The sequence below is a fragment of the Dermacentor andersoni genome, chromosome 9 (genome assembly GCF_023375885.2).
Source record: "Dermacentor andersoni chromosome 9, qqDerAnde1_hic_scaffold, whole genome shotgun sequence".
NCBI lineage: Eukaryota > Metazoa > Arthropoda > Arachnida > Ixodida > Ixodidae > Dermacentor > Dermacentor andersoni.
Window position 1 is genome coordinate 127,474,483 of NC_092822.1, and position 26,694 is coordinate 127,501,176.

At 46.6% G+C, this 26,694-nt stretch overlaps 1 protein-coding gene across 12 annotated transcripts in view; it reads right to left on the reverse strand.

Moving 5' to 3' along the window:
* The window catches only part of LOC129384481 (uncharacterized), a 564,425-nt gene that overhangs the window by 298,339 nt on the left and 239,392 nt on the right, over window positions 1-26,694 (reverse strand). Inside the window, exon 3 of one of the 12 annotated variants that reach the window (XM_055069973.1) lies at window positions 11,472-11,572. The exons of the other annotated variants lie outside the window; for them this stretch is intronic. The gene's annotated coding sequence lies outside the window, so the exon portion shown is untranslated. Of the gene's footprint in view, window positions 1-11,471; window positions 11,573-26,694 lie in introns of those variants that run through there. 12 annotated transcript variants of the gene reach the window in all.

The following is a 26,694-nucleotide window of genomic DNA, read 5'->3' on the forward strand; positions in this document are numbered from 1 at the left end:
TCAATTCCAGTGGCATACGGAATGGCGACGTTATCATTGTTCCCTATGGTCATACGCTATCTAGAGCAATTCATATTACTCCTGGCCTTGTTCGCTCCTCTCATGGCTCTGCATTCTTCACCCTGTTAAACCAAACTACAGAACCTCGACTGCTGCCCCGTGGACCAAGTGTCACTTGCGCTGTTGATTCACAGCCTAAAGCAGTTTTTGCCATTTCGACTGTGCTACCATAGTCAACGTCGTCGCCACTCACTGCCTGTTCCACACCGCTGTCAGCAACCATAACCCCTGAACTGACCCCTGCCCAGAGTCGCGATATGCTTGCACAATTACACAATTAGAAAAACACCGTTTTTGTTCGACATCAATTCGCCAGCACTCGGTATGCCGGTTGGTGCGACTCATCGCATGCACACTGACGGCTCCCGCATTGTTCACCGGCGGCCATATGGCGTGTCTCATAAGGAGCGCGAAATCATCGAGGAAAATGTATCGGACGCCCTTCGACGGAATATAATACAAAATTCCTCGAGCCCCTGTTCCTCTCCAGCCGAATGTTTATCGGTGTGAATTGCAAAAAAGCATCGATTACAACTTACGCGGGAGATTATTGAAGCTGATATCATAGCAATGGCTAGCAGCACGTGCTTTAGCGCGCCATCTTTGTGCCTATCTCCACAGGAAGTAAGATTTTTTTATCAATTTAACCTTGCGTGACAGATTTGCGCGTTCTGTGACTCATGCTGGTGTAGCCTTCTATCGGTGTGACGTTTTGTGAAGTGTTGTGACGACATGTCCTGATGCTTTTTTGTAGCATGTATTTCGGGCAACTTGCCAGTTGGAACCAGTTGGAAGTCAGCGCTCTGTTCCTTTATCTGGCCGGCTCGGCTCGTTTCTTCCTTTCTGTGTTGCGCTATACCAGTTTTAGAACGCAATACGAACTCGCCCACTCCTTAACCCTAGTGAGCTTGCGCCTCCGCTCCATCAACTCCTCTCAAATAACGCGCCCTTCGTTTGGCCCGCCAATTGTGAAAGTGCCTTTTCCACGCTCAAGCAGGCCCTGACGTCCAACACGGTACTGTGCCACTTTGACCAAAGTGCAGCTACTATCAGTCACACTGACGCAAGCAGTCATGGTCTCGGTGCTGTTCTCCTGCAACGCGACACTACATTGCGTGAACGAGTCGTTGCTCACGCCAGTCGGACGCTGACTGCTGATGAGAAAAATTACGCCATCACCGAACAGGAGGGCCTTGCTGTTCTTTGTGCAGTGCAAACGTTTCCGTCGTACCTCCACGGTCGTCCCTTTACAGTCCTCACCGGCCATAACGCACTGAGCTGGCAATGGTCGCTAAAGAACCTACCGTATCGCCTTGGTCGCTGGGTGATGCGTTTACAAGAGTATGATTTCGATATTACCTGCAGGTCTGGCAACAGTCACCAAGACGCAGATCCTCTATCGCGTTGCGCTTTGCGGAGCAAGAATGACTCAGCATCGCCTAATCGTACTGATGTACAGCCCGATCCTACTTCATCACCCCTGTCCGTCTCAACGCTCGACTGGTTGAAACCCAATCACCAATATGTCCTTGTTTTTCCCCAACATGCCGACCCATACTGCCGAACTATTCTCGACCGCATACAAGCCTCTACGTCACCTCCGAAAGGCCGACTCCATCGATACCATTCTCTTAAGTCACGGAGCTCCGCGCCTTCACCTCAGCGACCCCAGCAGAGCATTCGCCTCGTCTCTTCTCGCCGAAGTTCTGCGTGCCTGAAACACCGCTCACAAGACCACTTCGAGTTACCACTCGCAGACAAACAGCTTGGCAGAGCGTTTTCTTCGTACTCTATCGGATATGTTCGCAATGTACATCAGCCCGGACCACACTAACTGGGATGCAATGGTGCCGTTTGTGACATTTGCTAATACGGCTGTACAACACACCACCGGCTTTTCTCAATTTTTCCTCGTCCTGGACGTCTCGCTCTTTACGGCTCCCGAGTCCTCAGCAACGCCCTTCTCAGAACACTTGTTGTCTCGCCTCGAAGACTGCGTCACGCAGCCTGCATTAACACTGACATCGCTCAGGATGTGGGGAAGCATCGCTACGACTCAACTCACCGTGTTGTCACTATTCCCCTTGTGACGAAGTTCTATGGGCTCCTGTTCGCGTTCCCGGTTTATCCGAAAATTCGCCAGTCATTTTATTGGACCATACATGGTCATTGAGCACACATCTCCGGTTAATTACCGCGTGTCACCCCTTACAGTTACTTCCGACCACCCTTGCCATGGTACACAAATTTTGCATGTACCGCGCTTAAAGCCGTACACTCGGCGCGTTTTATTTAAATGCCGTGCGACGAGGCGTGAGGGAATTAGTGTGAGCGCGACCCATGACTGACCCGACTCTTCTTCTGTACACATCATCATCACTTGTACAAATTCCTCATCTCTATCTTCACCAGCCGCACAGCTGGTGATGATAATTACCAGCTGTGTGGGTATGTGCGCGCGCACACACACACACACACACGCACACTCAAAGGGGTTGCGTAAAACAACAACAGAGGGACTTAGAACAAACTCCAGCGATCAGTAACAGTACTGACAAAATTATAGACAAAAATTCATATTATATCCAACAGCTATCTGAATAGGCATGTTATAGTAGAGTACTTCGTTAATTTGGAAAGACAGAAAGAAAATTTCCAGGTACAGTGCGTATGAAATTTTGTGCTTAACAACGTTAATGAACTTCATAGACGTATAAAAAGATGTGCACCAATAAATGCGTATGGTGATATCATGGCGCTATTTACTTAGTTAGATGCTAGTGAATTTTTTTCTTATAAAATTTTATGACGATAAAACCTGTGAGATCATTCTAGAGGCGAATGCTGCGTGGGTGCGCTGACGAAATAAAAGTGAACATCGTGGCGCCGGAGCGCGTGGAGCTGAGATAATTGTGTGATCTGCGTGAGCTGCAAGATAGGACAAAGCCTGTAACTGTAAACTTATTTGTCAAACAAGCACGAAAACGCGATATCACTGTCGACACTTAAAGATAAAACCTGAAGAACATAATATTTGTCCATTAGCTAAAGTGATAATCATATTTTTGGTAAACAAAACCAGCCGACCTATTCTGAAAAGATCCAACAAGATTCATTAGATTACCCGCCGTGGTTGCTCAGTGTCTATGGTGTTGAGTTCCTGAGCAAGTAGTCGCGGGATGAAATGCCGGCCACGGCGGCCGCATTTCGATGGGGGCGAAATATGAAAACACCCGTGTATTTAGATTTAGGCGCACGTTAAAGAACCCCAGGTGGTGGAAATTTCCTGAGTCCTCCACTACGGCGGGCCTCATAATGAGAAAGTGGTTTTGGCACGTAAAACCCCATAAATTAATTAATTAATTAGATAATTGGGGTACACTGAAGAGATAAGAGCTGCATACTTAACGCCAAACTACGCGACCGCGTGCCATCCCACGAAAGCCCGTGCCGACGCGCCTCACACATTGGCACATGGTACAGGACAAATCGCGCGCCTCGAACGCAGTGCGAACACCGATATCCTAAATTTACCCATGCTAAGAAATAGAGTTGTCTAAAACGGCGACACCCATGGGTCCAGCTTCAGCGTGAATTTTAATGATGGCTACGTTCTCACTGGCGTTGATCGCCAGGAACTATTCAAATGAGCTTTCGCTTTCTCTAAATTCACCTGAATTGTTAGTTTGAGCGCAAAGCGCGTCGAATTTATGAGATCGTTCTGCGATTCCGGCGTCCGTAGGCTTACCGAGACGCTACCGCACAGCAACAACGGGATTGTGGTGGCCGACCGACGCATAGAGAAACAGATCCCGTCTGGAGCGTAGTTCGCCGCTTCGCCGCATAATAATGCAAAAGTAGCGCGGCACTCACTGCAATGGATTTGAGCGGCCCATAACGCCTGGTACTAGTGGCAGACGGGACGCAACAAATAAAGCACGTAGAGTGAAAAGCTGTCATCTGTAGCCATCAATTTGTTCAACGAGGAGATACAGGTCTCTGTTATTGCATGTTTGCGAGTTGCTATGTTGAAGCGCCTACAATGAAAAGCTGAGCGGCTTGGTTAGGGAAGCTCATCTGCGATGGCGAATAAGCGGAGCCCGCACCAAATAGTGGCAGTATTTCTACTTCAGAGAAGATCAAAAAGCACACATATTTCTTCGTTCTGAACTGTTAAAGGGACCCTGAAACGATTTTGACGATTTTCTACAAACGTACTGAGTGGTTAGAGTAGGTCCTTCTGATTATTAATTGACATATCCAAGTGCTCCGCGTAAAGCGTGCAATTTATTATAAGGTTTTAAAAATGCACATCGCTGCCGATCGCAGCAGGCTGCTCGGCGGAATTTTAAGCCGCCCCTACCCATATGACGGAAATCACCCATATGACGACAGTGGGGCGAGCTATCCGATTGGCTGACCAGGGCGCGTGATCGATAATTTTTCCAACATTATGGTAAACAAATGATCTTTGTAATAGTTGGAATGTTAGTTAATTTGTTTTTATAAAAAGAAAGTAACATACAGGGAAGGCACAAGAACAATCTTTCAGTACACTTAAGCACTTCCGGCACACAGCAAGAGCCGTCTGCTTGTGTTACAACGTATTCCATTTTGACGAGAGCTCTGCGGTCAGAGTCGGTCTCAGTCTTTTCGCGAGCACTATGATTTGACTTTGTTGCCTTGTGGACTGAAAACCTAGCGACTGGCAATATGTCAAGCTGCGACATCATGTCCCTCTACAAGGCAGCATACGAGCGAACTGGCTGCTGCGCACCGGACTGCCGCTATCCGATCGACGCCAGGATTTGCACGTTTGTGGCCGTCACTTTAGACCGGGAGATTACTAACGCAATAGCGTTTGGCGACTCCGGTATTAGGGCAAACGCAAGCGCAAGGGGACAGGGTCTGGCCGCCTGACTGCGCCGGGATGAGGCATGAGATGAGCAGAAGGGCAAATGTGAATGGTCTGCACGGTGCAGCCACCTGGTGGCACAGAGCTCAACCATACACAGTAGCAGCAACAAAGTGTATTCTTCTTTGCTGCTGGTGTGTATTTTTCGCAGGAGTGTAATCATCAACACGTTGTTTTTATAAATGTTTAGAATGTTTTACACTTGGTTAGAGCGATATTAGCGCTTTGTTTGACTGGTTAAGCGCTGCGCCAACAAGTGTCTGAACCGTGCTGACCGATCAGGCTGCTCACGTACGTCTACACTAAAGTTCCTTCATCCGCTTGAGTTTATGCCTCCAGTCATTTGCCGAAATGACCAGCTTGCCTGTGATTACCATAATACCGGACAGGTTCGGCGCTACGACAGAATGCTCGCAACGCATGCTACTTCGATAGCTCTTGGCCGACGGCCAAGCGGCTAGCGGAGATGTCTCGCGCGGGAGGGGGCGTGCTCCAAAACAACCGGAAGTGGACAATGTGACGTCACATCGTGACGCAGTACCAGTGAAGGCGGAGCTTAGCGCCGCTCGCTCGGCGAGCGAGTTGAGGAGGAAAAGCATGGCTAGGGAGGAGGGTAACTTCTAATCGCTTGTAGCTCCATTATTACGTAACGCTTCACTTAAATTGTGGTGCGAATGTTCTAGTTAAGCTGTACCCTACGCGCCTACAAAATTTGTCCGAACCGTTTCAAGGGCCCTTTAATCACGGGTGCCTAAAGCAGCATTGTGCTAGCGCCGACAAGAGCAGGACGCTTTTAGAAGCCGTTCCTCAAGCGTGATTTCACGCATGTTGTGGACTCAAAACGCTTACCAGAGATACAAAATCAAGAATGGGGCTGGCAGATGGAATAGCACACTGCGGTATAAATATATAAACAGGAATAAGGAGCCTCAGAAAGGCGGGCCAAAGTTTCGATAGGAGGCGCCATCTTCCTCAAAGACGGCCTCATCATCCTCGGCATGTTAGTTTTAACGGGTTAGTAGAGTGACGTCGCATGCGGCTTTTGTCGGTGCTGGCTCATCGTAAAGGAAGAGACTGTAAAGAAAATGAGCGCTGCCGACTGACGAGGGGACAAGAGCGGGAGAGTGGGAAGGTCAGTGCGCGAGTAACTCTCGCACTGACCGGCTGACCGGCTCTTCTAAAGCTGCAGAAACATGCCGCCAATGCCACTCGTTCCACCAACACCCACCTATGCCCTTCCTTTTCTTTATCTTTTATTTTCGCTGTTGGTTTTTTTTTTCTCGTTTTTATTTTTTCTGCTCGCCTTCCCACTCTCCCGCTCTTGTCCCCCCGTCTTGGGAACTACGCTTACAGACGTCAGGTGACAGCGCTCATTACAGCGTGCAATGTCATTACCTCGCTTTTGTTCCCTCACCCAAACTGCTCGCTTCTCATTCCTTAACGTTATACCAACCATTCTTCTTTCCATAGCTAGTTGCGTCGTCCTCAATTCAAGTAGAACCCTTTTCGTAAGCCTCAATGTTTCTGCCCCGTAGGTGACTACTGGTAAGACACAGCTGTTATACACTTTCCTCTTGAGAGATATTGACAAGCTGCTGTTCATGATCCTAGAATACCTGCCAAACGCACCCCTGTCCATTCTTATTCTTCTGATTATCAGTCTCATGATCCGGATCCGCGATCACTGCATGCCCTAAGTAGATGTATTCCCTTAACACTTCCACTGCCTCACTACCTATCGTATACTGCTGTTCTCTTCCGAGACTGTTAAACATTACTTTAGTTTTCTGCAGATTAATTTTTAGACCCACCCTTCTGCTTTGCCTCTCCAGGTCAGTGAGCACGTATTGCAGTTTGTCCCCTGAGTTACTAAGCAAGGCAATCCGCAAATCGCAAGTCACTAAGGTATTCTCCGTTAACTCTTATCTCCAATTCTTCCCAATCCAGGTTTCTGAATACCTCCTGTAAACACGCTGTGAATAGCATTGGAGAGATCGTATCTCCCTGCCTGACGTCATTCTTTGTTGGCATTTTCTTGCTTTTTTTATCATCATCATCATCATCATCATCATCATCATCAGCCTGATTACGCCCACTGCAGGTCAAAGGCCTCTCCCATACTTCTCCAACTACCCCGGTCATGTACTAATTGTGGCCATGTTGACCCTCCAAACTTCCTAATCTCATCTGCCCACCTAACTTTCTGTCGCCCCCTGCTACGCTTCCCTTCCCTCGGAATCCAGTCCGTAACCCTTAATGAGCATCGGTTATCTTCCCTCCTCATTACATGTCCTGCCCATGCCCATTTCTTTTTCTTGATTTCAACTTAGATGTAATTAACGCGCGTTTGTTCCCTCACCCAATCTGCTCTTTTCTTATCCCTTAACGTTACACCTATCATTCTTCTTTCCATAGCTCGTTGCGTCGTCCTCAATTTAAGTAGAACCCTTTTCGTAAGCCTCCAGGTTTCTGTCCCGTACGTGAGTACTGGCAAGACACAGCTGTTATACACTTTTCTCTTGAGGGATAATGGCAACCTGCTGTTCATGATCTGCGAATGCCTGCCAAACGCACCCCAGCCCATTCTTATTCTTCTGATTATTTCACTCTCATGATCTGGATCAGCAGTCACTACCTGTCCTAAGTAGATGTATTCTCTTACCACTTCCAGTGCCTCGCTACCTATCGTAAACTGCTGTTTCCTTCCGAGACTGTTAAACATTACTTTAGTTTTCTGCAGATTCATTTTTAGTCCCACCCTTCTGCTCTGCCTCTCCAGATCAGTGAGCATGCATTGCAGTTGGTCCCCTGAGTTACTAAGCAAGGCAATATCATCAGCGAAGCGCAAGTTACTAAGGTATTCTCCATTTACTCTTATCCCCAATTCTTCCCAATCCAGGTCTCTGAATACCTCCTGTAAACACGCTGTGAATAGCATTGGAGAGATCGTATCTCCCTGCCTGACGCCTTTCTTTATTGGGATTTTGTTGCTTTCTTTATGGAGGAGTACAGTGGCTGTGGAGCCGCTATAGATATCTTTCAGTATTTTTACATACGGCTCGTCTACACCCTGATTCCGCAATGCCTCCATGACTGCTGAGGTTTCGACTGAATCAAACGCTTTCTCGTAATCAATGAAAGCTATATATAATGGTTGGTTATATTCCGCACACATCTCTATCACCTGATTGATAGTGTGAATATGATCTATTTTTGAGTAGGCTTTACGGAATCCTGCCTGGTCCTTTGGTTAACGGAAGTCTAAGGTGTTCCGGATTCTATTTGCAATTACCTTAGTAAATACTTTGTAGGCAACGGACAGTAAGCTGATCGGTCTATAATTTTTCAAGTCTTTGGCGTCGCCTTTCTTATGGATTATTATTATGTTAGCGTTCTTCCAAGATTCCGGTACGCTCGAGGTCTTGAGGCATTGTGTATAAAGGGTGGCCAGTTTTTCTAGAACAATCTGCTCACCATCCTTCAGCAAATCTCCTGTTACCTGATCCTCCCCAGCTGCCTTCCCCCTTTGCATAGCTCCCAAGGCTTTCTTTACTTCTTCCGGCGTTACTTCTGGGATATCGAATTCCTCTAGATTATTCTCTATTCCATTATCATCGTGGGCGCCACTCGTACTGTATAAATCTCTATAGAACTCCTCAACCACTTGAACTATCTCATCCATATTAGTAATGATATTGCCGGCTTTGTCTCTTAACGCATACATCTGATTCTTGCGAATTCCTAGTTTCTTCTTCACTGCTTTTAGGCTTCCTCCGTTCCTGAGAGCTTGTTCAATTCTATCCATGTTATACTTCCTTATGTCAGCTGTCTTACGCTTGTTGATTAACTTCGAAAGTTCTGCCAGTTCTATTCTAGCTGTAGGGTTAGAGGCTTTCATACATTGGCGTTTCTTGATCAGATCTTTCGTCTCCTGCGATAGCTTACTGGTATCCTGTCTAACGGAGTTATCACCGACTTCTATTGCACACTCCTTAATGATGCCGACAAGATTGTCGTTCATTGCTTCAACACTAAGGTCCTCTTCGTGACTTAAAGCCGAATACCTGTTCTGTAGCTTGATCTGGAATTCCTCTATTTTCCCTCTTAGCGCTAACTCATTGATCGGCTTCTTATGTACCAGTTTCCTCCGTTTCCTCCTTTCTTTATGGAGGACTACAGTGGGTATGGAGCCGCTATAGATATTTCAGTATTTTTACATACGGCTCCGTTTACACCCTGATTCTGTATGCCTCCATGACTGCTGAGGTTTCGACTGAATCAAACGCTTTCTCGTAATAAATGAAAGCTATATATAAGGGTCGGTTATATTCCGCACGTTTCTCTATCACCTGATTGATAGTGTGAATATGGTCTATTGTTGTGTAGCCTTTACGAAATCCTGCCTGGTCCTTTGGTTGACGGAAGTCTAAGGTGTTCCGGATTCTATTTGCAATTACCTTAGTAAATACTTTGTAGGCAACGGACAGTAAGCTGATCGGTCTATAATTTTTCAAGTCTTTGGCGTCGCCTTTCTTATGGATTAGGATTATGTTAGCGTTCTTCCAAGATTCCGGTACGCTCGAGGTCTTGAGGCATTGTGTATACAGGGTGGCCAGTTTTTCTAGAACAATCTGCCCACCATCCTTCAGCAAATCTGCTGTCACCTCATCCTCCCCAGCTGCCTTCCCCCTTTGCATAGCTCCCAAGGCGTTCTCGACTTCTTCCGGCGTTACTCCTGGGATGTCGAATTCCTCTGGACTATTCCCTTTCCCATTATCGTCGTGGGTACCACTGGTACTGTATAAATCTCTATAGAACTCCTCAGCCACTTGAACTATCTCATCCATATTAGTAATTGCATTGCCGGCTTTATCTCTTAACGCATACATCTGATTCTTGCCTATCCCTAGTTTCTTCTTCACTGCTTTGAGGCTTCCTCCGTTCCTGAGAGCATGCTCAATTCTGTCCATATTATACTTCCTTATGCCAGGTCCTTATGCCAGGAAGAGTGCTTTTGAAGCACTATTCTAGTGCTTGAAGGATTTCCGGTAAGTGGGTCAAGTGGTCATGGCTTGTTCTCGAGTACACGATTTTATTATGAACGTAAGCACTGCAGAACTATCCGATACAGTCTTTTAGTACAAAATTCAGCATTTTTTCAAACGAGGCTCCAGAATTTTTCCACCTGTACGGTAAGCTGGTGTACTCGTATGTTAAAAAGTGTAACATATGCTGTCAAATTCTTCATTTCGTCTTGTAATGGAAACTGTCAGTGACCCTTATGTAGGTCTATTCCTGAGAAAAATTCGCAGACAACGGTCTTATGATTGATTTCCTCTATGCGTGGCATTGGAAAAGGGAAGAGTTCCGTTTGAATGCTACTTGATCGGTAGTTCGTGCACAAGCGGAATGATCTGTCTTCTTTGGGTACGTTGGTGATTGGTGAAGGAAACGGTGAACTTGTTGCTTTAATAATACCAGAATCAAGCTTTCCTTGAAGTTCTTGTTTAAGCCTAAGCTTTGTCTCTTGACTTGAGCTGTATGGCTTCTTTCTCACAACTGACACATCTCGTAACTCATATGAAACTTCTAAGCCGTTGTTTGTTGTGGATAAGTGTCTTCACATAATAATTCCAGCAAGTTAGACGCAGCATATTCAGAACAAGACGCAGTTCTTGCCTTTTCAATGGTTGTTCCGTTTCTGCTTTGTTCATCTGTAGTGATCACATCATTCCGCAGTGTATTCATCTTTAAAAGTTTCCTGTCTGGCCTTGATAATAGAAAATCAAACTCAACCACAGACTATACCAAAAATTTTGTCGTTATCTCGTCGTCTCCAAACTGGATCTTTGTCTGGGTCCATCGTTTAAACGCTTACGAGGTTCCATCATAGCTGCAGACTCGAACTGACTTTCCTATGGTAATGTTCACCTCGTGCAGAATTTTTTTTAATTTATGAGGCTGATTGATGAGCCAGTGTCTACGAACGCTGTCATATTCCTGCCATTTACAAGCAGAGGGAGAAAAAAAGCGTGTTAACGAGAAATATAGTATAGTTTGGTTTGATTGGTTCATCATCATTGCAAAGCGACTTCGTAACTGGGTCGTCACATTCAGTCCATAATCTCATTTATGAAATTGCAGTCTCGTATTGAGTCCTACACTTTGCGCTGCTGTGCACTTCTCTCCTAACCGATTTGTCTCTCCCCTGCCCCGTTGTGGGACATATAGTTTCGACAGCAGGCGGTGAGTATTAGAAGGTGACATATCTTGATAAGCAGAGAAGGCCACCTACGTTGGAACGCGACCTGATGCGAACCTGTTGCCGAAATTCACTTCGGGTTCCGAGCATTACATGTGGGACCAGGGAAGACTCGGAAAGCATGGGTTCTGCTACTTTACACAGACGACTGTTTTAACAAAAAGTAACTCAAAAGACCCCATCTCGTTATAAGAGATCACCTGGTCCCTAAATTCATGTTGATTTCCTCCTAATACATAGAGAAAGCTCTTCCTCCATCGTTACCACGGCTGCTTCTTGTGCGTGTAAATGCGAAGGCCGAACCATTCTTTTTTCTTATTACCTCCAATGTACTTCTGCAGGTGATCAGTATCACTACCAGTTATCGTGTTCGCAACCGTACTCGTAGTAGTTCGAACCATGTAGTGCAGCTAGACGTAACATTATCGAATGGCTCAGGTTACACTGTATCATGAGTAGCCAACAAAGACACCGAGTAGCATATTGGGATGACGTCACACCAGCATACGGCAGCAGTGATTGCCGCTGTTCCTCCTCCTTATACTCCCTCTCTAACCGTCTCGCACAACGCCTATATTAATACGCATCAAAGGAATAAACGTTGTCTTGGGCCAGCCACCGCTGTGTTTGGTGCGTGTTCTTCAGTGGCGACGAAGATCGGACGACAACGGGCTGCCCTCTCAGTATGCCATAGCCTTCGCCACCACGGGAGGATATGCCAGCCCGCCGCAGTTTTACGAGACGAGTGACAAGCGGTCAACTTACCAAGTTCGACTGGAGGGCTTCTTTGAAGGCAATGGCGTCACGGTCGACAAGAAGAAGCGGGCCCTGTTGGTCGCAGCACTGACGACCCACACCGTAGATGCACTTAGTGGTCGATGCGCGGCAGACAAGATGAACGAACTTTCTTACGCCCAAATGGTAGCTTTGTAGCAGCAGCACTTCTCGCTGCAGCTGAACGAGTTAGCACAGACTTACAAGTTCTTCACATGCGGACAGCTGTCAGACGAACCTGTCAAAGGTTCCATAGTTGCTATTCGTCAAATAGTGGAAACATGAGATTTTGGCGCAACGTTGAATCCAATGCTCCGAGACCGCATTGTCTGTGGGCTGCAATGCGCAGGAGTGCGTCGACAGTTGCTTGCGAAGCCGCAGCTGACGAGGAGTGAAGCAGAAGGAATCGTGCTATCAGCCAAAATGGCAGAAGTGAACGCGCAGCAGATAATGAGCCACGCCACTGTAGGAAACGTATATGCGATGGGAGGACAGTCTTATCGCTCGCGAATGCGGCCACGAATTATTTCGTGCAACCGCTGCGGAGCGAAAGGGCACAAACGAGAGGATTGCCCGTTCCGTTCGGCAACAAGCTTCGAGTGCAAACAGCGGGGTCACATCGCCCGAGCCTGTTTCAGTCGGGAGAGAGAGTCGGGTGAGGACTGTCGCGTCAGGTACATACCCTATCGTCGCGGGAGGCGTGCACAGCTGTGGGCACGGACGGTATATTCACGTTGGAAGCAGCGGACAGTCATGTCAGCCACGTCAGCATCACGCAGCCAATTGTGCGCCCATTGCATTCTGAGGGCGTTCCAGTGGACATTGTCAGGACGTTCCTGTATGAGGGCGTTCCAGTGGACACTGGTGTCGGTGATAACGTGGCCCACGTCTCAGCACAACAAATATCTATGGTATAAAGTTAGTAAACAGGGATAATGTGCCTCAGAAACGCTGGCCAACGTTTCGATAGGAGGACCTATCTTCGTCAAAGGCGGCCTCATCATCCTCGGCGTGTTAGTTTTAAAGGGTTAGTGCAGTGACGTCACCTTCGGGTGTTGTCGCTGGCAGCTGGTTTTAAAGAGAGAGGCTTCAAAGGAAACGAGCGCTGTCGTCCGACGTCTGTGAGCTTCGTTCCCAAGACGAGGGGACAAGAGCGGGAGAGTGGGAACGCGGGGAGAAAAGAAAAGAAAGAGAAGCAGAGAAAAAAAAGGAAAAAGGAAAAAAAGGGGGCGGAAGCCAGGGCCACACCAAGACAGAAAAAAGGGGGGGGGGGAGAGAAAGGACAAGAAAGAGAAAACCACAATTTTAAGAAGGACGGGGCTTGGGAGCGCGATGTGGATGCGAGAGGTTAGGAAGCATTCATCAGCAAGCAATTAGCAAGCATCGTTGGTGGCATGTTCTTGTGGCATTAGAAGAGCCGGTCAGGCGGTCAGTGCGCGAGTAACACAAAAGACAAAAAAAAATAAAAAACACAAAAAACATGAGTTGAAAGAGTGACTTGAGTAGCGTAGTAGCAATACCTCGAGTAATTTTGAAATAGTTAAGATGGCGACGAGGAGTCTGCGGTGCAATGTATGGGGTGCCTGAAAGGCAGCAGCATGGTCTTTCAAGGGGCATTGCCTCAGTCGCTCAACGTAGGTGTCGTTACGGCGGCATCCAGAAATGGCGATACTCTGGGTTGATACACCGAAAAAGGCATATTGACTTCGGAATGTGTTGATGAGGGGGTTTTAAAAATATATAAAAGAAAGGAAGGGAAAAGAGAAGGGGAGAGGGGACGGAAACCGGAATAACAAACAGGAGGGTGACGTGCACAGAAGCGGGCGGGAGCAATTGTATATGGAAGATGTGGTTCGTACAGTTGATATAGACGTAAAAACCTGAAAGAGTATATTAAATTGAGTAGTAGGCAGGAAAAAAATTTTCGAAATGGAAGAGCAGGTGAAGTTAAGAATTAAGGTTAGCTGGTGGCATAATGTGTTTTGTGTCTTTGTTGATGATATGAGTATTTCAGATTTAAGCTACCGCTTTTAAAGATTCTAAGTTGCCGCGTGTTTAAATTAATTCCTGTCGAGTGTAGGCAATTAAGCTTGTGTATGAGGTATGATTCCGTATGCTTCCTTTCGCGACGGGAACGGAAATTTGTTTGTAGTATATATAGCCTTGCTTTGTCAAATATATGATCATGTTCATTAAAGTGGCTGACTACTGCTTTGGGTAAATTGTGTTTTGTGTCCGCGCGGTGACCGTTGAGTCTTGTATGAATTTGTTGTCCAGTCTCACCTATGTATTGTTTGCTACAAGCGGCGTATTGTAGGCAGTAGACTACGATGCTTGATGTGCAGGTGAAAGCCGAAGTTATCTTGTGTGCGTAATTCGACGCTGTACTTTTTACTGTAGTAGTAGATTGAATATGTTTGCATGTAGAGCACCTGGGGCGGCCACAGGGATTGATTCCCAACGTCCTCTTTCTCTGTAGTTTGGCGTGCACAAGAACATCTTTAAAATTAGTTTTGCGTCTGTAGGCTACTCTGGGAGGGTCGGGAAAAACCTTATTAGGTTCAGGTTGCTGGTGAGAGTTAGGTAGTATTTACTAAGGATGTTATTCACGTTAGGGAGTGCGTTTGAGAATTTAGTAGTAAGAAGTGGCGTTGTTGTTCTTGTGATTCTCGGGCGGGGCTTGAGGACCTCGGCTCGATCAAGTTTGGTTGCAGCGATGTAGGCGGTTTGAAGGTCACTGTTTGGGTGGTTACTGTTTGATAGGGTTTCTTTAAGGTGATCGAGTCTATCTATATATTCTTGGTTTTCAACCCAAATGCGACGTAGTCGTGTAGCTTGGCCTTTAAAGATACCTTGTTTGCAATATCTGGGATGGTGGCTGGTATATTCTAGGTACTGCTGTTTGTCGAAAGGTTTCCTATACAGCGTTGTCTTTAGCTCACTATTGCCAATGTATATTGTTGTGTCCAGAAAGTTTATGCGCTCAGTTAAGGATTCTGATGTGAATTTTATTGTTGGGTGAACAGAGTTTAGAAATGCGATATATTTATCTAGACTCTCTTGACCATATTATGAGTATGTCGTCTATGTAATGTAGGTATGTGTGGAGCTTGGTAGTGCAGCGCGATAGGAAATCTGTTTCTAGAATCCTCATAAATATGTTCGCGTAGGTTGGTGCAAAAGGCGTACTCATACTTGTACCATGTATCTGTAGGTAGTAACTCTCCTCAAATTCGAAGCAGTTATGTGTTAGAACTAATTCAAGGAGAGACAAGTAGACTTCAGTAGAGTGTTGTGCATTGTGTTAAGACAACGTTTGTTTTATTGAAGATAAACCATGAGGGATTGTAATGCTGGTGTACAGCGCCGTGACGTCTAGTGTTGCGAGAATAGTGTTGTGGAGTAGTGTGCCTTTAGAATTAATGTCCTCTATAATTCTCAGCAGGTGGGGTGTATCTTGTACAAATGACTGAAGTGCTTTTGGCAAGTCACCAAGGTAATGTGTTAAGGAATGTGGAGATGCTCTCTGTCGGAGTGTTGTTGTTTGATACTATTAGACGGCCTGGGATAATAGCAGTGTATAGTTCAGCGGATGGAATTTTATGAATTTTTGGAAGGAGGTAATAACACCCGGCAGTTTTGTTGCTTGGTTTAAGAAATTTGTATTCTGACGGTTTTATCAATTCATCAGCCAAAAGTGATTTCAGCCTGTTGGTAATTGTCACTGTGTAGGACAATGTCGGATCGTTATCTAGTTTGCGGTCATGTTCTGGGTTGTTTAGTTGTCTGTAAGCCTCGTGCTTGTACTTTTCTACTGGCCAAATAACTATACTTCCACCCTTATCGGCTTCCTTAATAACAATGTCATTCCAGCAAATAAGATTTGAAATGATATTGCTCTACGACGCAGTTATGTTTTTAGGTCGCTTAGATGTCTTCGATTGGCTTATAATTTCTTTAGTGACAGTTTTAAGGTATATGTGAAGTTCTATGGCTTGTTCTGGTTCGGGAGTCAAGTGGATTGGGCTCTAAGTGGTGTCATCCCGGTGTCTGGTGTGTCTGCGAAAAAGTGTCGGATACGCATTCGTCGGGAGAATTCTGAGAGGTCCTTGTGAAGGTCGAATTCATTTATTGTGTTGTTCGTGGGACAAACGTTTAGGCCCCTGCTGAGTACGCCTATTTCTTTTTTACTTAATGTTTTTCAAATGCCTATAACATTGGAGCGGCTTAATTCTGAGGAAGTTCCTTCCCGTCTGGTACTTCTAAACTCGAGGTGCTTTTTGTCGGCGTGTGGCGGCTGTTTGGCTGGAAGGTTGTTTTCGATTAAAGTTTGCTTTCTTCCTTTGTTTTTGAACCAATTTTCTATACTGTTTTTCTTCGTAATGTTATAAATCCCTTTTCTCATCTGTTGTCAGGTTTATGTTCTGAAGTCTGTGGCTAAATGTTTCGACTTATTCTTCGCAGTGTTCCTTGAGGATATTCAAAAGTGAAAGTGAGGAATTGTGCAATGTTGTTTGCCAGTTTGCACGATGGTGTGGTGGGGCTGTTCCTAGAGCTGGTACAGCCTTCAGTGTTAGGCACTGACACTGAAGGCTGTACCCTTGAAGGCTGAAGACTGAAGGCTATCTATGTCTGCCTTTGTTGCTGTTGTCTGAACTGTTCTGCAAACGGAAGCCGCCGTGGCCGCGAGGATGGGATGAAATCTCAACCAATAGGCTGCAAGCATGTTGCCGATGTGCGCGCACCCCCACACGCATGTCCGCCCTCTCGCTCGCGCCCACTCGCACAGCGATACTGGCATGGCGCCTCCTCTCCCTCTCCTTGCTGCCCTCGCCGGTGGCGCCTCCTCTCTTTGCTCTCCTCGCCGGTTATCACCGCTTTCCTGCGTCTACCACGGACTGCGTCCGGTCAGTCATGACCCACTAAAGGCCTTCTGCCTTATAAAAACAGCATGGCCCAAGCTGCGTGGTTCGCCATGGAAGCTGACTTGCTTCCAGGGAAGGCTTCCCGTTCTTGGATAACTCAAGCTCAAGGTTTAGTGGGGAAACAGGTCGACGGACGGATCCGTGAGAGTCCTCGGTTGAACATGACAGGTGAGCGAGTGCCTTTCGTCACGACGGACGATGTTCACGTACAGCGTTTGGCAACATAATTCGCTGACGTGCTCGCGCCAGGCCTGGCTGTGATCAGGGGTCCGCGGGTACAGTTTGAGACGCGGGAAAACGTGGTACCGAAATTCTGGAAAGCACACGAAGTTCCGTACGTCTTTCATCCAAGAGTAGACGCTGAACTTGACCGCCTTTAGACCGCGGACATTATTGTCCCTGGACCTCATTCTAAGCGGACCGCACCGGTGATGTTGGTAGTAAAGCGCAACGGCCGCATTCGCCTCTGCGGCGATTTTAAACTCACGGTAAAGAAAGCTTGGCACACTGCGCAATATCCGTTGCCCCGGGTGCAAGATATTCTGGCAACATTGAATGGCGGTCAGCTTTTCACCACGACAGATTTTTTGGAGCCTAACAATCAGTTACTTATGGACGAGGAAGCCATGCTACTTACAACTATAAACATGCATAAGGGAGTGTTTAGCTTCACTCGCCTGCCATTTGGAGTGACTTCCGCGCCAGTAGTGTTTCAACGCCGCATGGAAACCATCTTGCAAGGACTTCCTAGAGTTCAGGTCTAGTTAGACGACGTCATTATCGCAGAGAAACACAACAACTGTACCGCACTGCACGAAGTATTGCAGCGGTTTCGGGAAAACGGCATGCGCTCAAATGCGGACAAGTGCAAGTTTCGTCAAGCGCATGCGGATTTACTGGTACATCGATGTAGTGCTCAGGGATGTCAAGCAAAGCCGGAAAACGTGGATGTCATTCTTCAGATGCAGGTGCCACGCAACCTCGCAGAATTAAGTTCGTATCTGGGCATGGTAACATACTCCCAGAAGTTTCTTCCCAGCGCATCTAAGGCCATGGCGCCACTGTATTAGCTGCACCGCAAGGAAGCTAAGTGGGCGTGAGGTCCCAGTCAACAACGGGCGTTCAACAAGGGGAAGGACCTCCTCAAGTCCACTGATTTTCTGGCGCATTCTGACCCAAGCAAGGCTTTTGTCTTGGAATGCAATGCCTGCTCGGATGAGATCGGCGCAGTGCTTTCTCACTATGTCGGCGACGGGGTGCGTCGGCCTATAGGCTTTCGTTCTCAGATACTGGCGGAAGCCGAGCAAAATTATTCACAGCTGGAGCGCGAAGCTCTGTTTGTAGTTTTTGGGGTCTTGAAACTCCGACAATACCTACTCGGTAAGCCGTTCAGACTGTTGACTGACCATACACCGCTTGTGGGACCTTTTCATCCAGATAAGGCTGTCCCAGTGATGGCCGCCGCCCGAATCCAGCGATGAACCTTGCTGATGAGTGCATGCTACTACGTCATCAAATGCCAGTCAGGAAAGGACAACCTTCCAGCAGACGCCCTCGGCCGACTCCCGGCGTCCCCAATGTCTCAGCCAGAGACCCTGGAAGAAACCGGAGTTGTTATGTCTTGCTCATGGAAAACGTCAATGACGGCGTTATATCCGCAAAACAACTAGAAATAAAATAGACCTGATACTCTTCGCGAACACTGGTATCATAGAAGATGTGGATGTGGACATAAGGAAGTATAATAACCATAGAATTGAACATGCTTTCAAGAACGGAGGAAGCCTAAACGCAGTAAAGAAGAAACTAGGAATAGGCAAGAATCAGATATATGCATTAAGGGACAAAGCCGGCAGCATCATTACCAATATGGATGAGATACTTCAAGTGGCTGAGGGGTTCTATAGAGATTTATACAGTACCAGTGGCAGCAAAGACTACAACGGAAGAGAGAATAGTCTAGAGGAATTTGATATCCAACAAGTGACGCCGGAAAAAGTAAAGAAAACCTTGGAGCTATGCAACCGGGGAAGGCAGCTGGGGAGGATCACGTAGCAGCAGATTTGTTGGTGTATGGTGGACAGATTGTTCTACAAAAACTGGCCACCCTGTTTACGCAATGCCTCGTGACCTGGGGCGTACAGGAATCTTGGCAGAACGCCAACGTAATCTAAATCCATAAGAAAGGGGACGCCAAGGACTTGAAAAATTGTAGACCGATCAGCTTAGCGTCCGTTGCCAACAAAGAATTTACTAAGGTAATCCCGAATAGAAACAGGAACACATTAGACTTCTGTCAACCAAAGGACCAGGCAGGATTTTTCACGCTATCAATCAGGTGATAGAGAAATGTGCGGAATATAACCAACCCTTATATATAGCTTTCATTGATTACGAGAAAGCGTTTGATTCAGTCGAAACCTCAGCGGTCATGGAGGCATTACGGAATCAGGGTGTAGACGAGCCGTATGTAAAAATACTTCAGATAGAAAGATATCTATAGCGGCTCCACAGCCACCGTAGTCCTCCATAAAGAAAGCAACAAAATCCCAATAAAGAAAGGCGTCAGGGAGGGAGATACGATCTCTCCAATGCTATTTACAGTGTATTTACAGGAAGTATTCAGAGACCTGGATTCGGAAGAATTTCGGATAAAAGTTAATAGAGAATACCTTAGTAACTTGCGATTCGCTATGATATTGCCTTGCTTAGTAACTAAGGGGACCAATTGCAATGCATGCTCACTGACCTGGAGAGGCAAAGCAGAAGGGTGGATCTAAAGATGAGTCTGCAGAACACTAAATTAATGTTTAACCGTCTCGGAAGAGAACTGCAGTTTACGTTAGGTAGCGAGGCACTGGAAGTAGTAAGGCAATACGTCTACTTAGGGCGGGTCGTGAACGCGGATCCGCGTCATGAGAGTGAAATAATCAGAAGAATAAGAATGGGTGGGGGTGCGTTTGGCAGGCATTCTCAGGTCATGAACAGCATATTGCCGTTATCCCTCAGGAGAAAAGTGTATAACAGCTGTGTCTTACTAGTTCTCACCTACAGGGCAGAAGCCTGGAGGCTTACGAAAACGGTTCTACTTAAATTGAGGACGACGCAGCGAGCTATGGAAAGAACAATTATGGGTGTACCGTGAAGGGCTAAGAAAAGAGCAGGTTGGTTGAGGGAACAAACGCAAGTTGGTGACATCTTAGTTGAACTCAAGGAAAAGAAATGGGAATGGGCAGAACATTTAATGAGGAGGGAAGATAACCGATGGTAATTAAGGGTTACGGACTGGATTCCAACAAAAGGGAAGCGTAGCAGAGGGCGGCAGAAAGTTAGCTGGGTGGATAAGATTACCATGCCCACCTTTGAGTGGGCACGGGAGCAGCTGTCGCGGAATCATGGCTAATGCCTTCGTTTTCTACGCTCCGCAGGCCCTTGTTAACCTGGTGGTCTACTACCTGGTCGCTACGCCGTCCGCCATCCCGCCCTTCGCAGTGTCGCTCACCGAAAGCCCCGCGCAGCACTACCGCTTGCAAGGAGCCCGCGCACTCAACGAATTCATGCCTCGGATCACCAATTTCCCTGGTATCAAGTTGACAAGGTCGACGCTGGAATCAAGTCCCGACCCGTATTTATATGCATGGCCGCCACCTTGTGCTTCCAGTGGGCATGGGAGCAGCCGTCGCGGAAGCATGGCTAATCCCTTCGTTTTCTACGCTCCGCAGGTGTGTAACCGCTTTTCTATCTTCGCTAGAAGGTCGGACGACCCTGCTTGGTAGTGCTCCCATGCCCACGGGAGCTTTGTGAAACTTTGTGCAATTGCTTTGATTCTTCTTTGTTGTTGCTCTGCTGTGGTGACATTGAGACTAACCCTGGTCCAGCCCGCACTCAATCTACTCAAATCGAAAGCGATTCGCAGCACGCGGAGATAGGTGTCATAATGCAGATTCGGAAAAAGACAAATGACAGCATCAAATAACTATCAAAAGATTTTTCATTGGGCCAAGCGACTGCAATAGCCATTATTAAAACAATCAAGTCTAACCAAGAAACATTAGAATCTAGGTTCATTGACGTGCTTGACCGCATTGAAACTCTTCAACTTGAACTCTTGAACTCTAGATCTCCATGAGCCATCACATAGCTGCCGTGCAGGATACTGCCACGCGCCTGACGTCACAGCAAGCTTCAATCCAGAATTGCATAGATGATCCAGAAGATCGGTCCAGACGCGAAAACTTGATAATATATGGTATTACTGACGCACGTGAAGCATGGCAACAAACCGAGCAGAAAGCGCTTGCCGTGTTGTCCACCATGATGGGCAGTAGCATCTCGGGATCCGAGATCGAGCGCCCCCAACGTTTAGGCACTTTCACAGCATAAGGATGTCGGCCTGTTATTATAAAGTTTACTTCTTTTAAAACTAGACAAAATGTGCTGGCATTACGGTCAAAATTGACAGAGGATAGAATGTCAGTTGCCGAAGACTTTTCCGCAGCCACTCGTCATGCTAGAAGAAAGCTGGTTGAATTCGCCAAAGGTTTACCTGGGTCACCGAACTTCCAGCTGCGGCACAAGCTCATTGTTCACAATAAACGCTACGTGTACGACGGAGCCGGCAGCAGCCTTAAAGAGCTAAACCCGCCCATTTCTGGTGATTCAACTAACAGTGTATGGCGACCTTCAGCGCCAAACTTGACTGGCGAAATACCACCATAGGTAAGCGCGAGGGGACATGGTGGTTTGTTGCCGGTACCCAGTGTGTCGTACTGTTGGCAAATGTCAGAAGCGTACTTAATAAGCGTGAGTCACTTGAATCAGTTGTTGACACATGCAATTCATCTATCATTGCGCTTATTGAAACCTGCCTTCACCCAAACATTACTGACAACGAAATGTTTCATGACGCACCTCGCTTCAGCATTTATCGCTGTGACCTTTAATCACGTGTAGGAGGCGGTGTTATGTTGGCTATTTCGCGACATATTCCGTCTTCCTATATTGCTGTTCAAACTAATCTAGAAATTGTGTGGGCGCCGGCTTATATCTCTCATCAAAGCTTTGTGTTTAGGGTTTGCTATCGTCCACCCAACAATTTCTCAAATTTGGCTGCCCATATACATCATGCCATTGATACCATTATTGCACGTCATCCTAACGCTTTCATTTTTCTCCTGGGAGACTTCAACTTTCCCAACATTTCCTGGTTTTCTGAGCCCCCGGCTTTGAAACCGTTTTCATCAGAAAGCTTTGACTTTATTAATATTTGCTCGGTATTTTCTCTTTATCAGCTTGTCTCCCAACCTACTAGGCTTTCGCACAATACGGCAAATACGCTTGACCTTCTTATACTAAGGTACTGCCCTGATATGGTCTCTGGTATATCGTGTCTGCCAGGTATTAGCGATCATTTCGGCGGCAAACCGTGACCAACAAGTGACTGCTTTTACCTTGCTGTTGGCAGGTTGCGTGGCTGCATCCCTATCAGCTTGTGGGAGGATCTTCTGTCTGCAAAGGCTGCTTCGTCTTGGAATACACATCGGCGCATGCGGAATGCTGACCTGCTGCCTGGGACGCTACTAGTCGGCTCTTTGCCGCCACCGATGTCGCTGAAGTCAACGCCCCTCACGTCACGTCCATCTGCGGTTATTTAAACCTCGCTTTCGCCGGGCTTCTCTGCAGTCGGCGGCAAACCGTGACCAGCAAGTGACTGCTTTTACCTTGCTGTCGGCAGGTGAGTCCTTGTATCAGCCTGCTTTTGTATTTTTCTCACGTGTCCACGTTTGCCGCTGACTACAACAAGATGCCGAATATTTGTGCTGTTTGCCTCCTGGTGTTACCTGCAGACGGTGAATGTTTAACGTACTCATTGTGCAAGCGGTGGTATCGTCTTGGCAAAAGTTATTCGGTGTTGCTGAGGGTACCTACACTAAAATGACCTCCGAAAAACGCGAAGCTTGGTCCTGCCAGACATGTAGGCAATCTGGATCCACCAATAGCGACGTTTCGTTCTCACATCAGTTAACAGAAGTCAAGAACAAACTGGATCAGCTTACAACAATTGTAGAAGCACTTGTAGTTACGATGGAAGAACTTCTGGAATTCAAAACCTAGGGAGAAAAGCTGACTGAGTCTGTTGCGGAAATACAGAAGTATATTGAGTTTCTGTCCTCAAAATACGATTCCGTACTTTCGGCGTTGTCAGATAGCCAAGCTGAACATGGCCAGCTTCGTGCCCAGTGCGAGACGTTGTCATCGACAGTTTCTTCTCAGACTGCAGCCCTCCACAGCATGACCACTGAAATCAATGCCCTTGAGCAGTACACCAGATGTAATCTTGAGATACACAGTTTCTCCGTTCAGCATAACGAGGACCTGATATCTGTACTGGGTCAAGTGGCGGAAAAGCTTGACATAGAGTTTGAGCCTTCAGATGTTTCTGTTGCACACAGGCTACCAGCTCGCAAGGATTCCATCCCGGCTATTCTTGTGCAAGCGCAAACTGTAGCAATCAAGCAAAAGTTGCTCGATTCTCGCAGTTGTCTCCCAAGTCTTGTCTTTAATGGAATCGCTCCAAATCCTCGGCTATATTTCAACGACAATCTGACACGCGCTAACCAATATTTATTTCGTCAGGCTCGCCTAAAAGGGAAGGAAAAGGACTACAAGTTTGCCTGGACACGCAACGGAAGGGTGCTGGCCAGAAAAGCTGAGGGTGCTCCTCTCATTCGCATTGATACTGCAATTGACCTCTAAAAGCTCGTGTAAATATGGATGTAGCTAGATCACTGTCGTTTCATACCTTCTCAGACGTTCATAACTTTTTTATTGCTAACACCGTTAATGCCTTCACTGCCACCCATGTTAATATCCGCAGCATCCGTAAACACTGGAATCATTTTTGCGCTTTAACTTAGCCTTTCCTGTCTATCTGTGACGTCTTTGTTTTGACAGAAATTAATGTTCCTGTGGACGCCATGTCTTCTTATTCTACACCAGGTTACAAGTTGTTTTCATACATTCGCACGTTGCGTAAAGGAGGGGGCGTGGTCGTATTTGTGAAAGACAAGTGGTCTGTATCAGAAATACCGCTTTTCTTTTCGCAAGCTGAAGTTGTTGCTCTGCGAATATTCTCATTTGAGACTTCATTGGCTGTTTTGTCTGTGTACCGGCCGCCTTGTTGCAATGTTCGCTTATTCTTATCAGAGCTTGACACAGCACTATCAACCCTATCTCTTGACGAAAACGTGCGTGTGCTAGGCGATATAAACATCCACACCCTCCGCCCCACTCTGCCACCGGTCACCGACTATCTCGATCTATTATCTAAATAGGGATTAGAAGGCATTATACATCAAGCAACGCGTGAAGAATTCCTGTGTGGAAAGTTGGTTAAATCCTGCATTGACCATATTAATGTTCGGTGCTCCGATTATGCGATGCAGGCAGCTGTTGTTGAAACCAAGGTCGCTGATCATTACTTCGTCTGTTGTCGTCTTGTAGAAAATGCCACGCCTTCGAAAGTCAACAGCATGACAAAGGACATTTGCATTGTTGCTCCTAAGCTCTTTGACGAATGCGTCACAAAGCATGACTGGCAGTCCATGTTATATACACTCTCTCCAGCTCATTTATGCAACCTTTTTGTTCAGATTCTCCACAATTACAGAAACAAATGCACCCGGTTTGTAAAAATGAGATTACGTCGAGAAGAGAAGAAATGGCTATCGCCACAAATATTAGCGGCAATTGAGGAAATCTCAGTAAGGTGCCTGGTGGTGGTCCCGTGCAGACGATGATTTCTCGGTGAGCGCATATTTCCCCCTCATCTTTTAAGAGGTTCAATACTTACAAGCATTTGTCTCGCAAACCATATTTATTTCAAGGAAATTTTGCACGTCTCAATTTTTTCTCTCGTCGTATTCGAGTTCTGATTGCCGTGTTATAGTTTGTTAACGAAGCTTTCCCTCAAGTCTAAATATTTTAAGGCAGTTTGTCGGGTGCGTACCATGGCCACGTACGCTTATATCGCCTTCCGTTTCTCTACCACGGGTGCGCTTTAAAACCACGGCGCTGCAGTTTTGCTTCAGAGACTTTCCTTTCCTTCCTTCTTCTCCGCCCTTAAACTGGCTCTCTTAACTACTACACGCAGAGACAAAGCAACAGCGCGCGCATTAGATCCCATAGATGAGATGAATATTTACAATTATTAATAGGGTTATAATTATATTCGAGTGCTGACTGCCGTGCTATCGTTTGTTACCGAAGCTTTCCCTCAAGGCTAAAAATGTTAAGGCAGTTTGTCGTGTGCGTATCATGGCTACGCACGCTTATATCGCCTTCCGTTTCTCTACCACGGGTGCGCTTTAAAACCACGGCGCTGCAGTTTTTGCTTTCCTTTCCTTCCTTCTTCTCCGCCCTTAAAGTGGCTCTCTTAACTACTACACGCAGAAACAAAGCAACAGCGCGCGCATGCAATCCCATAGATGAGAGGAATATATATATATATATATATATATATATATATATATATATATATAGAGAGAGAGAGAGAGAGAGAGAGAGAGAGAACTATCAGTCATAGCTCTCGTAGTATAGCCCTCTGGGCCGTTTCACTTTTTTTTTCTTTTTTCTTTTTCGTTCTTTTTTCTTTCGAAAGTAGTCCTATTAGGGTTATTATAATTACACCAAGGTATTTCGCCCTCGTCAGCAGCAGTCCTTGAGATTGTTATAGTGGCGGCTAGCTTCCCACGCTATGCGTGCCGCCATCGCACCTGGTTAAGCTTCTCCTAGACGCTAGAGTTACACTATGTCCGCGCAACCTTGAGCGATCGGAAAGCGCGTTTTCCCCGCTTGGCCGGCGGAGAAGGGAGGCTTTGTGTCCGGCCCGCAGAGCCCCCCCCCCCATCTCAGTAAGGTGCCTGGTGGTGCTCCCGTGCAGACGATGACCTCTCGGTGAGCGCATATTTCCCCCTCATCTTTTAAGAGGTTCAATACTTACAAGCATTTGTCTCGCAAACCATATTTATTTCAAGGAAATTTTCCACGTCTCAATAATTTCTCTCGTCGTATTCGAGTTCTGATTCCCGTGTTATAGTTTGTTAACGTAGCTTTCCCTCAAGTCTAAATATTTTAGGGCAGTTTTCCTAGTCTCTTAAGCCGCTCGAGTTCGCTCTTCTCCTCGGGCGGACATTTTTCCAAGAAAGTATGCCTTCCAACCACTCTGACTACCGACTACCGCGGACAACATGAGTCCCTTTCCACGTAAGTGTGAGGCTCGGAGCAGGAGCTGTGGCGCTTGAAAGTGACCTAGGGCCTGACGAACCAACCGACTGAGCTATCTTTTCGGGCAACATCGAAGGGTCACGAGTTCAAATCACCTGTTATGTTCCTTTTTTTCGCCCCTTTTTCTTTCTTTTTTTCTTTCTTTTAATGTCTTTTCCTTTATTTTGTCACTGTACGGGAACCCTCCTAAAATAAAAAAAGAAAGAAAGATATATATCTTCAAATATGTATGGCCTCACATGTGCAGATCATAAATACCAGGTTCTCTAGCCGAGTGCCATCCGTGCGGTATAACCGAGCTCAGATTGGTCCACCTCGACTGATCAAATAGGGCACCACTGTATATTAAATGAGGCGTACAACTCCTGCGGGACCCGCCGTGGTTACTCAGTGGCTATGGTGTTAGACTGCTGAGCACGAGGTCGCGGGATCGGATCCCGGCCACGGCGGCCGCATTTCGATGGGGGCGAAAT